Source organism: Leptonotus elevatus, chromosome 6, assembly GCF_054856555.1.
Source record: "Leptonotus elevatus isolate MCC_2025b chromosome 6, RoL_Lele_1.0, whole genome shotgun sequence".
Classification (NCBI taxonomy): Eukaryota; Metazoa; Chordata; class Actinopteri; order Syngnathiformes; family Syngnathidae; genus Leptonotus; species Leptonotus elevatus.
In genome coordinates this window covers 4153470-4167688 of record NC_141244.1, presented here as the reverse complement: position 1 = coordinate 4167688, position 14219 = coordinate 4153470, and positions in this window count along the sequence as shown.

Genomic DNA, 14219 nt, shown 5'->3' with positions numbered 1-14219 from the left:
TTGACACGAGGAAGGGCAGGGTTACACTTAACGAGACCAAGGGGGACACACAAGGAAAAACAACACAACAGATCATGACAGAAACTTAAAGAAACATGACAAAATCAAACAGAATCCAAACTAAACCTGAACCATGACAAAAAAAAAAGAGAAAAAACTAACCAAGACCTAACCCAAACCATGACAAAAACGGGCACATCTTATTTATTTATTTATTTATTTAATTCAGTGCCATGTCTAGTTTGGGAATTTGGCAGACTGTGCCTTGCTGGGAATTCCTGCAGACCCCTGGTGAACCTAACAATTTGGTGAGAGTAGACTAGACCATAGACCAGGTGAAACTAGGTCTAAGTTATGTTGCAGGTGGTGTAATGTGATTTTGGTGGCTTTGATCCAGGCACATGAGGCATAGAAATTCTGCGCTCCGCTGATGTGTGGTGGATGCCATCATATTTCATTCATGAATATATGAGTGCATCGAACCCTATGTATTATTGTAGAAATCGAATAATCAAATGTATGGTTGGGGCGCACTTCCAAGTGGAAATCTTGTTGCAGTTCCTCATAAATGTACGTGCCGATCTCATTAATAGACTTCCGCAAATTATTTATGGTTCAGTCATGTGAACAACACAAATCACCTGTGCTGAATTTAAAGGGAATGAGGTGGGAATCAAGTCGGCTGTGTTCATACCCACAACGGTGCAAAAAGTACCGGTCTATGAAAATAGCAAAACAATGAAACTTCCATTCAACAGTAATACTGCATTTTGCACTAGACTTTCATCGGGCACAAAAATAGGGCCCATTACATCCAAAAGATTTATTAGTAAGAAAGGAATCCTCTTTCCAAAGTTACAAAGCTTTTCTGTCACAAGTTGGAACTCAAACTTTTTTATGCTGGTTGCCGAGTCTTAGTTTCAGATAGTTTAATTACAATTGTGCTTCTGTGTATGCGTGAGAGTGTATGTGCATGTGCTTGTGAGTGTCTTATCTGTCCCCAGAGTCCTGACACTACATCATTACATTCAATTACATGCAGGCCCATTTTTGTCAGTGTGTGCGTGTGTGTGCGCGCGCAAGTCTGAGTGTACAGTATGTGTATGTAGTAGACGTTGTGGTGCCTCCACAAGGACACCCACTTTGCCACTGCCTTGCACCCACTGGTCCTGCCCTGGGTTGCCCACAGGATGCTCGCCTTCTTTGATGCTTTCTCTCATCAAGACACACACACACACACGCACACACACACACCCGCACACACACGCACACACGCACACACGCACACACACACTGCTCTAAAGATCATTCAGTCAGCCGAGTCCTCTTGAGCCTGCCCGGAGCCATGCTCACATTTATCTGATGTTCAGAAGTTTACTTTAGGCCAGCGAAATGTTTTGATCAGTTATGTTGTTTACAACAGGTTTCTCTGGGATTCTTTTAAAATCGTTCCATTTGCTTTTCCAGGATTTTACCACTGTTTATAAATCAATGTTGCTTGTTAACCCCTTCAAGGTAGTAAAGATAGTTTCCACAGTCCAAAATCTTGCCTAGTAGTTTCACTGAAGATACTAATGTAGTAAGTGTGACTAGTGATCTCTCCTACGTCCTATCATTGACAGGTGATCAATCTTGGGTGTAACGTGTGTCTCAGCCGGGATAAGCTCCAGCTCACCCTAAACAGGATAAGCAGTAACGAAAATGGATGTCTGGATGGTCAAAACTGGATTCATTCCACAATTAAAGACATCCTGTCTGATGGTGGATGGCATGGGAAATGGCGCCATTCACCGACATTCTGTCAAACATAAAGGTTTTAGCCTCATTGTCATGGTCATTTGCTAAATTGCCCGTGTATATTCGATGTCTTTGTTAGATACGTGCAGGCTGCCCTCCCCAGGGTCATATAGAATACTGTGGACCACAAATGCTCATGCACTGATAACATGAAATGTATATGGCACACAACACACACACCCGCACACGCACCCCCCCCCCCCACACACACCCGCACACGCACGCACGCATGCCCCCCCCCCCCCCACACACACACACACGCACACACTTTCAATTTCACTTCAGTTACACCCAAAGTGATCCATAACCAGACCATATTTTGAGTTTAAAGAAATGCTAGCTGCATTTTCCAGCTGGAAATTAAAGTAGCAAAATTACTATGTGAGAAGTTGTGTGATGGCCAGACACACCTGGATCAATCAGTTTGTCCAATCATGAAAGTTAGGAAATGAAGGAGTGGTATTGAGTTCAGGAAGTAGTGGATTTGTGCAAAGAGCCCATTATAGATAACTTTGAAAACAGTTCACACATGATTTAGTGCTTTAGTAAGCTACATCATGAATCTATATGGTTAGCATGATACTGGCTCAAAACAGCTGTGGGATGCATTTTTTTTCAAAATGGTGGGTTTAGTGCCAAAAGACCTGGGTTAAGTTGTGCCAATTGCGCAACTCCCCCTAAATTGTGATTATTTATTCTATATTACTTTATTGTATTTCATTGTTGTTGTAAACTGTATTCTTACATTTGACCACTAAAAGAATGTGCCATTCTTAATTTTTGACCAAAATTCATCATGCCACCAGATACAAAAGGAAGACAGACAGGGTTTCAACTCCTCTTGAGGAGTTGGAAAGAGAAGTGACAGAGGGGAAGACCATACGTGAGGTTGGAAAGGAGATACAAATCTGCAGGATAGCAATAAAAAAATATAGGGATAAGAAAAACATAGGCTTAGGCTTACCCTCCCGAGCACTCAACAAGTGACAAATCTGGTTGTTCTGCTCACTTGGGTTGTGTGTCTTCAGAAGTTATTTTTCCCTTGCCAAAATCTACAGAAAGAAAGAACAGAAATGTAAAAAAGAAAAAGAAAATAAGAACTGTGACTGACACACCTGAAAAGATGGAGTTGGAGAAGGCTCACAAAGAAAGAGAAGATAAAAAGGCTGAACACGAAAGGAAAAAAGAATGAAAGAAGAAAAAACCTCTGAAACCTGCAAATCAAAGTTTTGTATTGCATTTGTCTTCGTTTTGTATAGTATTATCGTTTGTGAGATTAAAATTACCTTCTTTTTTTTTTTACTTCATTTATCAATGGCACAACCTACCCCACACCGGGAGCAAGTTGTGCCACAAAATCACTTTTTTTTCAAAAGCTATATTTTCTCAAACTGTTTATTAAAGATCCAAAGTGATTGTTTCCAGGGATGCACCACATCCTAAACTATATGAACATATTTTAGTTGGAGGCATTCCTGTAATCCACTTGCGTAAAAGACACTTTAAGTAAAAATTGGCACTACCTACCCCGCTTTCCCCTACTAATAAATAAATAAATAAATAAATAAATAAATAAATATATCTGCCAATGGGTTAAGCAAAATTTGCTTGGCAAGAATTCTTAAAATTTGTATATAAATATAGCCCTAAAAATTAGAAAAACTTGCCAAAAGATTTAGTAAAATTTTCGTAATACAATCAAGAAATTCTTTTCATGTAAGAAAAGTTTACTTTGAAAAAGTAGTATCGTTCTATTAGTAAAGGTTTGCTTCTTAATTTGAGAATTGACAACTTACTTGGGAAGTAAATACTGTAAAGCTTACATTAGGACAGGGGTGTCAAACTCATATTAGCTGAGGGGCCGCATGGAGGAAAATATATTACCAAGTGGGCCGGATCGGTAAAATAATGGCATATAACTTAAAAACAATTGCCGTCAATTATACGCAGATTTTCGCTATTTGTGGGCCAGCCCTAAATTACGGAGCTCAACTGTAATGATATTGTTCCAAAAAACAACACAAATGCAAATGGTATGCGGCAACACTTTGCCTATATGAATTCCGAATGCGTTGAATCTACCAGTTTTGCATATATATGCATTGTGTGGCGCAGTTAATGAAGTTATAAGGACGTTAATCCTTGTCATATGTGTTTATGTTACCAGTAATTAAATTTGTGTCGTATTTAACACGTTTATGTCGGTCTATGACTTGTTGTTATTATTATTATTTTTAAACAAACTGTAATTTTAGGTTGTGTATAAAATAATGACATCCAGGCCGATTCCATAAACAAGTTGCATTGCTCATCTGAGGAGTGTTTGTGAAATTACAAATTTATATGTTGATTGTGGCTAGTTGCTTAATTGGTCCGACATTACAATTTTTTTCTTACGTTACATAATCGTCCCACGGGCCGAATTAAACCTCTTTGTGGGCCTGATCTGGCCCACGGGCCATATGTTTGACACAAATGTATTATGCCATATTTTCTGGAAACAATTCTGATTCCAACCCTTAATGCAGAGTGTCAAGCAGCGAGGTAACAACATTATAGTCTTTAGTATGACCCATCCAGGGATCGAACTCACAACCTCCCAGTTCCAGGGTAAACACGCTACCACTAGGCCACTTGCAGAGCTGGTAATGCTTTTTATGATACGAAATTATGAATAGCGCGGCTCTGATTCAGCAGCCACGCATGCCTGTCAATAATGGGAAATGTGCTTGAAAACAAAAACAGCTGTGTTCAAACTTTCATTTGGTATGTTATTCCCTAATTTTTCGACTGAGAAGTTAAGGTAATTAGTTTTCCTCATAAAATAAGAAAAAAAAGTATTTCTCCTCTGCTGGTCATCATTGTACAAACCTTTATTTGAGCTTGTTATGAGTATTTTTTTTCTTCTTATAATCAGTTGTAATGTCTTATTTAGAAAAAGTTAGACATTTTTTCCTTAATTTGAGATACATTTTCGAATGCAACAATTTTTTTTTCAAGATTAATTTTCTTGTTGGGCAAAAAATGAGGAAAAAGGTGTTGTGTGTGTGTGCTTTAACTTTCTTAAAAATCATTTTTTTGCAGTGTAATGAAAAGAGCAAATTTCCTTTCCTAAGGAATAGTTTTTAATGTTTGATGTTCTTATAATGTGGTTTTTGTTGTTTTTTAGTCCACAGTGCACCCCGCCTCTCACCTGTGACTCTAATAAGGATAAAAAGTATAGAACATAGCTGAAGATTTCCAATAAAAAAACGACAACAGATTTTATTGGCAGGCTTGTGAATAAAATTTCTGACATACACACACGCACACTTACACACACACACTCAGTCACGACCCACCCAGGGTGTCTACTGAGTTCCGGGCTTTGGGGCAATTAGCAGTAATAGCAGGAAGCTAGTTAGCGTTATCTGCGCCATGGCGGCCTCCATTGGCACTGATGGTCCTGGTTCGGTCACGTAGGGTTACAGTCAGACAGACAGCAAGGGAGGGGGAGCCGTGCCCGGTTGCGAGATGATAGGCGAGCGGCCCCGGATACCGTATGAGAACATCCAATGTAGGGTCCACGCAGCTCCAAGAGAACAATCTTAAAAAAAATATTCCTTGGGTTTCTAGAAGTTGGTCGGCTCGTTAGTTGTTTGGTGGTGTCGACATTTACAAGATGTAGCAATTGTTTCTCAGATTAAAACTTTGACTACATTTGCTTTTATTGAAACGGGTAACAATATGCTTTTGTTTGATTTGCACGAAGGCTCCTGTCTGCGGCAGTAATGTCTCCATTGTTTTAGGAGCTCCCTTCCTGCATTCCTGCATGCATTTACTGTAAGTACGCACGGTGCCTGTCTTGAAGCAGGTGACGGAGTGCCTTGGTTTTGGGGGAACTGGCACGGGCATCATGTTATGAGTATGTGCTTGAAAGAATTTGAGGATGTAGTCAGGGAGGCCCAAAAGAGATCCAACAAAACAAACAAGAGAAATCCCTGAATGGAGCTCAGACACAACAGTCACGTAGCATTCGCTCAGCAGGCAGACAGGCGGGCGCGCGGAGGATGCTGCACTCACTCTTGCATCGACTCTGATTGTATTTATGCTCTATTTGTATCAACATCTGGTAGGGTTGTTGATACAGTAAGTCATGTGTCACCAAAGATAGAGTAAATATGGTCCAAATGTAGCTACTGGCAACTAAATTGACCAAACACCTTGAAATGGGTATGAGTTCATTCCTGCATGGATTCTCAAATTATAAAATAATATTTTTGCAGTCAACAACTGCTCAAAAAGAAGGAAAATTGAAAATATTAACGTTTACAAAAATCAAACAGTATCTTTATTATATGAAAGCTGTTTTTTTGTTTTGTGTATGTCTTTACTTTGTTTCGTGTTTTTTGTTTGGAGGATGGCATCCTCCACTGCAATGTTTGGACATGGACTCATTCACTTATGAAGGCATGCAAAATAAACGTCGTGGCAAACAAACACCTCCCCACTTGAGTGAAATGTTATTTGTTTGTGTGTAAATTCCTGTTTTACAGTGATAACTTTCCATTCAGTGTTCAAAAGTCATCTTGGAACATACTAGACTACACAGTAAATTCTATAGAGTAAATTTGACTCTTTTGAGAGTGGGACCAAATAGACTCAGTTTTAGAGTAATATTTACACTTGGAAGAGAGTAAAATGAAGAATAGAAAAAAATAAAAATGACTCGAGGGTTGATGGACGAAGGGTTCAGGTTGGTAGACAGCCAATCTACTCCCTGAGCCACGTAGCTCCCCCTGTGTATTATGCTCGCGTCAACTGTAATCTTCCTAACTCCAAGAGCAAAAACCACAAAAAACAATCAATTTGACCCAATTTTCTGGGTTTATACAAAATGACCAAATTTTCTGACCCAAGTAAAGGATCTGACCAATATTTATTAGTTGTTTTACACTAAAAGACCCATTTCTTGACTCAAAGTTGAGTCAAATTGGCCCAAGTAGAGAATCAGGCCATTTTTTAGTCATTGGGTTATTTTTGACCCGTTTTTAGAGTGCATGTTTTTGGTCTCCTCTTGGTGATAAGCAAACAGTAGGAGGGGCATAGCTCAGGTGGTAGTGTGGCAGTCTCCCAAGCTGAAGGTCGTGAGTACGTTCCTCAACCCTTGAGTGACTTTTGTTTTTATTTTATTTGTTTCAATTCTTTATTTTATTCTCTTCCAAGTGCAAAAATATTAGCCTACTCTAAAACGGAGTCTATTTGGTCCCACTCTAAATAGTGTCAAATTTACTCTACAGAATTTACTGTGCAGAATAGAATAGAATAGAAGATTTCAAATGTCGTTACAGTACATGAGAGAATTGCAGTGCCAACCAATGAGCTCAACAGTTTGTCGACAAAGGACGGATATGGCAACATCGCGCATCTGGAGCTGGCTCTTGCAGCATGGGTTTAGATGTTGTGGCTGTTCACATTAAGACTCTGATGAGAGAATAAAAGGCAGCAGTCTGGGTTGTTTTAACTACCAAGTTGGATGATGAGTGATGTGTCTTTTACTGGAAAATCCTTTCTTTGTGTACTTCCATACCATGCTGATGTCATTCCTAAATTTGTACTTTTCATGTCATCGAGTCAGAACCACAGAACAGGAAGAATCTTGATTAATCACAATTTGTAGCGTATTTCCCGATGATCTGTCGAAAACTTGGACAGCTCCTGAGTTGACAACGAAAACATGCATACTGTATTTGCACGTGAAGGAGAAAGTACAGTACGCTAAAGCTTCTGTTTATTAGTGACACAATGGTTGTTGTAAACGAATGCTCAAATGACCTCCCAATGAGTTCACTGTGTAAAAACATAATGCGGATAAATATAGCGAGCAGCGTTGCTGTCACTTCTAGAAGGATAACAACAGAGACAATGAGGTAAACGAATGCATCCCTTTTGCTCACAGTTCAGACTACAGAATTGCTTCTCCAGTAAGACCTGAATTTTCAACCTGTACCTTTATCACAGCTCCAGGTATAGGGGAACAAGACAATGATTATTTTAATTACTTAAACTTGGAGGCAAAGATATTTTTGTATGTATTGAGTACCAACCAGTATTCAGATGGTATTTCATTTGGATTTATTGCCAGGGAGTCTTCTTTGGCCTCAATTATATCTGCCACAGTGCCCCATTTTCCAATTAAAAAATTCCAAAGGGGAGTGCCGCTGAGTGGGAAACTCTTACAATAAATAATAATAATAAAAATAAATAACATTTTCTGCATTTACATATATTAATTGAATCAACCAAAGTGAATGGGCAATTTACACACCATACCCTATACCGATAACACATGTTTGTCTTTGTATTGTAGTGGGGACATCTCATTGACGTAACGCATTTCCTTGCCCCTTACCCTAACCCAGGGATAGGCAAGTTCGGTCCTAGAGAGCCGCAGTCCTGCATGTTTTTTATGTCTACCTCCTTGAACACAGTTGAGAGGCTCCTGCAGAACGTAATTATGAACTGATGATTTGAAACACCTGGGTTGGAGGCAGGAGACACCGAAAACATGCAGTACTGCGGCTCTCTAGGACCGAACTTGCCTATCCCTACCCTAACCTTAACCATCACAAAAAGAGGTCTGAACTTGTGGGGACCACCAAAATGTCCCCACAAGATCAAGTCGGCCCCCACAATGGTAGCTAAACCAGTAAAAACACGCGTGTATGGCCCCCATAATGTAGCAAAAACAAAGACACACACACAGAGTTCATTGAGCGGTGCATGGGAGGTGTGTCTTGTCCAGTCGCGAATCTGTGTATGCCTCGCCACTTCCTACTGTCACGCCGGCATATCTTCCCTGTCTACTCATTGTTTTGATGTGTCTCTACCTAACATTGTGCTGTTTATTCAGTCTAGCATGTGCTGAACAAAAATGTATAGATAGAATATATAATTATTTACCACAGTGTATACACAGTAGATTGCATGTATTGTATTGTCTGTTATAGCTGGAAAACAGCAATAAACTACAAAAATAGTACAATGTATTATATATAACGTATTTGAAGTGCATATGGGATTTTGGAACAGGGACGGGTGGCAAGCATCAAATCATATAAAGTGATATAATATCATAGTGATTGTGGGAATGCTTCCGCATATGTTATTGGGATTTTTATTCTCCACACTTTTTTCCGGTGATACAACTCCCACATAATACTTTATTTACACCGTTTAAATTTCAATTTGCTTCAAAAATTCACGCCTCCCGGGGTATATATTGTCTGATTCTACATACAGTATTTGCACAATTTAATGTTAAATATCATCTTTTCCCCATTCGTTTTTAATGGGACAGACATTGAAATATCATCAGATGACAGTTTTCAAAATAAATACGCCATTAGCCATGAATTTCAACAAGTCGAGTTAGATCAGTGCTTAAAAGCAATTGCCTGCCACCACGGACAACCTTGGTTCAAACTTCGCTTGGACCACATTTTAGTACATCTGATGGTTCAATACCAACTAACTATCAGGTTAGGAAATAGATTATAATTTCTCTGAAATGATTAAATCCCACTTTAGACAGATTGCAGTTCAAGTTTTCTTTTTATTAATTTGTCATTTAACCACAATAATAACAAAAAATTCACATAATTTATCTTTCAATTTACTTCATAAGCACATTAATTCAAATCTTAGCATTCAGCTAATAGCATTCAGCTTTTCAGCATTCCCACGCAATTTCTGCTGAAATTGCACTTTGTCTTGTTACATGTTAATATGCATATAATAATAATGATGATATTAATAAATAAGCTGTTTGACATAAGACATTTGCGATTCGGATCAAAAGATGAATATGAGTCCAGCTTTTATTTCATGGCATTTACATCGACATTTGTTAAACATCTCAGGAGAGAGCCCCTTTTGTTTGAAGCCGCCCACTTTTCAAGTGAGTAAAAGTATTGGAACATACCATATAAGATTAACTTAAAGTGAATAACATTTGGTGGCAGTAATGCATCAAGTCTGCGACCCATTCTTGTTTCTTTTTTTTTCTTTTTTTGCGTGCGTGTGTGCGTGCGTGCGTGTATTTGTTAGCTCACCAAAAACCTATTAGAAAAAATCTCATACCGTTCACCTAAACCGAACACCGCCGTCAGGAGACCCGAGGGGACCAAAGAAAACCAATGAAGGTGAAATCCAGCACCGACTAGACACCACCCACCGGGCCACCCACCAGAACTCCTCCCCAACCCAAGGAACATCCAGACCTCAACAAATCCAAAAAACATAAAATCAGGGAGGCCTCAAGAGACCGAAGGAGAGACCGAGAAAAGGAAGGAAGGACAGACGAAGCCGAGTGAGATCCACAGACACCAGCCTCCACCGATTCAATGACCTGAGGAGGAAACAGATTGTGTCTGAGTTTCGGTAGATGCTGGTGTGGTGGATCTGGCATGCATGAAAATCTCCACCAAAGAGGGGAGCCGTCGACCCCCGCCAGAACAGAGCAAGCGCAACACCTCAGGGCCCCCCAGGCCGCGGCAGCGCCAAAGGACGACCCCCAGGCCCCGCCAGGGCCACCGGCCGGAGAGCAAACCCAGGAGCAGGAGCGCCCCCCGCCCCAACACGGCCCGCGCCCCCGACCCAACGCAGCAGGACGGGGCACTGCAGGCCCGCCAGGCACCCCACCGGCCCCCAACCCCCGCACCCCCCACGACCCCCCCGCCCCCCATCCACCCCCGCCACCCACCCCAACCCAGCCCCAGCCGCCCCCAGGTCCCCAATCCCCCAGACACCCCCCACCCCCAGCACCCCCCACCCCACAACCCCCCCCAACAAAGCCGCCCCCCCCGACCAACCGGCAGCCCCCCAACCCCCGACCCCCAGCCCCCGGGGACCACCCGCACCCAGGCACCGGCGCCGAAGAGGGGCCGGACAGCGGAGCGGAGAGGGCAACCGCGCCCACCCCACCCCCCGCCGTGTGGAGGGACGGAACACCGGGGGCAGAAGGGGGAGATGGGGGCATCGTAGGGCGGCCGACACCCCCGAGGAGGAGGAAGGGTGACGAGGGAGAAGGGACAGGGAGGCGGAGGACGGGCGGGGAGAGGCGAGGAGGGAGAGGCAGCAAGGGGGAGGAAGGGGGAGGGGAGAGGGAACCACTGGGCACCCCGGCGGCCCACAGGCCCCGAACCGCGTCGCCGGGCCCAGAGCGACGGACCGCGCCGGAACGGCGCCGCCCCCGACACCAGGGAAAGCCCCGCAACGCAGCACCCCCCAAGAGACCCAGGGAACGGCCAAGACGCAGCCGCCACCCAGCAGCCAACAGAGGGGCAGACCCGCCCACGCCCAGCCAGGGGGGACAGCACCCACAGAATTAACCCACTGGCATGCCGTGAATCCGAATATCAACCCCCGGTGCCCATCGGAGGCGAATCCGCTCGATCCCGCTGGCAGCAGCCGGGTTCCTGACTATAGAAACACAACCATTAGTTACAAATTGCCAAATACAGAAACATCAATGCAAGTTATCACGCTGCTGTGGCTCTCGCTAACAGGCAGAATTAAGATCCAAGTTTAGGTTAAAAAATTCTATATACGTAGACCATGTTTCTTTAAATTTTGACATTTGGTTTTTATTTGAGGCAGATATTTTTTCCATTAAAATATGATTTATGAGGAGGTTAGACCATTGGTCGATATTCAGAGTTTGTTTATTTTTCCAGTTAACAAGAATTGTTTTTTTTGCGATAGTAAGGGCTACAAGTATAGATTGAAATTGTTTATGTGGTAAGTCAGTTGTTGTTAAGTCACCTAGCAAACACAAGTTTGGAGAGAACGGTATCCTACAGTCCAAGACAGCGGAAAGTTTTTCTAAGACTTTAGTCCAGAAACACATAACCGGAGTACATAACCATAAAGCATGAAAATAAGTGTCTGTAGTGTTTTGTAAACACTGGAGACAAATGTCGGAGTCTGAGAGTCCCCTTTTCTTCATCATATATTGAGTAATGTATGTTCTGTGAATAATTTTATATTGGATAAGTTGTAAATTTGTGTGTTTTGTCATTTTAAAAACGTTTTCACAAACTTGAATCCAAAAGTCAGATTCCGGAGCTATAGACAAGTCTGTTTCCCATTTCGAGATGGGTAAAGACGTTTTATCAGTATATGAAAGTAACTTATATATTTTTGAGAGTTTTTTTGTTGTTGTCGGAGAAAGCTTGGTAATATCTTTAGCTAAAACAGGCGGTTGGAGCGTACCCTGAAGTGTTGGAATTTGTTTCTTTATCATACTTTTAACTTATAATAATGTAAAAAGTTTCCGTTTTTTATTTTGTATTTTTGGAGCAAGGATGTATATGATATAAACATATTATCTGAGAAGAGATGGTGGAGATGTGTAATTCCTTTCTGCTCCCACACATTCAAATAAAACGATTGGTTGTTAATTTGAAAGTCGGGGTTATGCCATAGGGGAGAAAGCCCATTCTTGTTTCTGCTTTTCCAGGCCTTTGCTGCATCCTATTTTTCAGTTCTTGTTTGATTGACATGGCCAGTCCTCGACCTTTTGCTTTTTTCTCCTGATGAAGTCCTTTGTTGTGTTGGCAGTTTGTTTTGAGTCATTGCCCTGTTGCATGATCAAGCTTCTCCCAACTATAAAAACGGCTGTTTTTCGCTGGCCTCAAACCGCCTCTTTTCTCACTGAAGTATCTAACAGATGATCTATTTCCCCCCTTAAAAAGGTTAAAGTATAAAGAAAATATGTTTTACTTAATTATTCTCAAGTCTCAGGACAGACTGCTTTACCAGCTGTCTTTATTGCGGTAAAATCCTCCCAGTCACTGCTTGCACTTACTATGCAAATAGAATACTTATATACATGGTAGAAATTATGTCAATGGCATCATTGCCACAAATCGTGTTGAGTGAAAGTCACTACTGAAGAGTGGCGGTCAGTGGATGCCCACCCATGTTAATGGCCCTCATTTTGAACACGCTCCAATTTAATGAGCCATAATAGCACCTCCTGATAGTCAACCTGATAGGTACCCCCAAAGGACTATTTATGTTTTGATTAGCTGCTTGGTCTCTAGCGTGGAGATACTGATAGGCTATCAATGTGAGGTGGGAGGGGCAGGCTGGGGGCAGCAAATGGAAGGGATAGGACCCACAGGAACAGGTACTTAGACTGTAGTAAGATGAAAGAGCTGCAACGTCAAAAAGCCCAGTAATTCCTAGTGTGATATTTGGGTGTGACCGAATTACTTTTGTGTGTGTGGGGGGTGTTGCTAAGACCTTTTTATTGCGAGCACAAGCAACAGTTGTCCATGTATGCAATGGCACTTCACATAACACTAATGCTGAACTATTTCATGATAAAGCATATCATGTCTGTGTTAAATTTGGCAAGAAATGTTTATTTAGTTTTAGTTATAGTCTTTTGATTAAAATTAATGTAAGTTTAAGTCATAATTTTGACAAAATTGACAATTTTGTCAATATTTTCCTTCAGTATACATTTCACCTTTTGTACAGAAAATTATACATTATTATTATTATTATAAGTTATTTGTAACTGTAGTTTAACACGCAAGACACATGGCATTTAAAGTAAAGGCATTTAACACAACGGTGTCTTTATTTTTACAAATTTTGTTTCAATGAAACATGTTGAACTGACAATAATATGACGTCTTAAAACTAAGTTTTCACCTAAAATAAAAAGTGCATAATTGCCTGAGATTAATCTTACAGCTGCACAATGAATGGAAACATGTTTAAATATTAAATAAAGTGCAGTGAACTGTCCCTGAGTGGTTCTTTTCTCCCACCCGCGTTTCATTCCTTTTTCGTCACTGTGTTGTTTTCGTTTTAGTCATTGATGAAATTGTCAGTCAATTTATCGTCATCGTCTTAATGAATGGCCTCTATTTTAGTTTTTGTTTCATTTTCATCTGAAAAAAAATCTGGACGAAAAATACGATGACAAATTTTTGTTGCAAAATTATCACTGCATCATGTACACATCTGACAATGTGAAAAAAATCACGTCATAAAGGGAGAATAGAAAACATAAAATTATAACAAAATATAAAATATAAAATATTAATATGAAATAATTTCACATACTATAAATCTAAAATAATTGTCCTGTAATGAGACGGAGGCCAGATCAACAGCTAAAATATCCTTATAAGAGACTGGCATTTCTTTATTATTTTTGACAAAATAACAAGTGCAATGTAGTGCAATGGGTAGAATTTTTTTTTCTCACAGCCATTTCCCCTCAAATGACAAAATTACATGTTAAGTGGCAGTGTTGTATGAACGTTGAACACAGAAGAGATGAGACGCACATGCTCTCTCTCCGCCCACTTCTTGTTTCCTTTCATCCCTTCTTGAGTCCCTATATAACCTTAGATACAGAC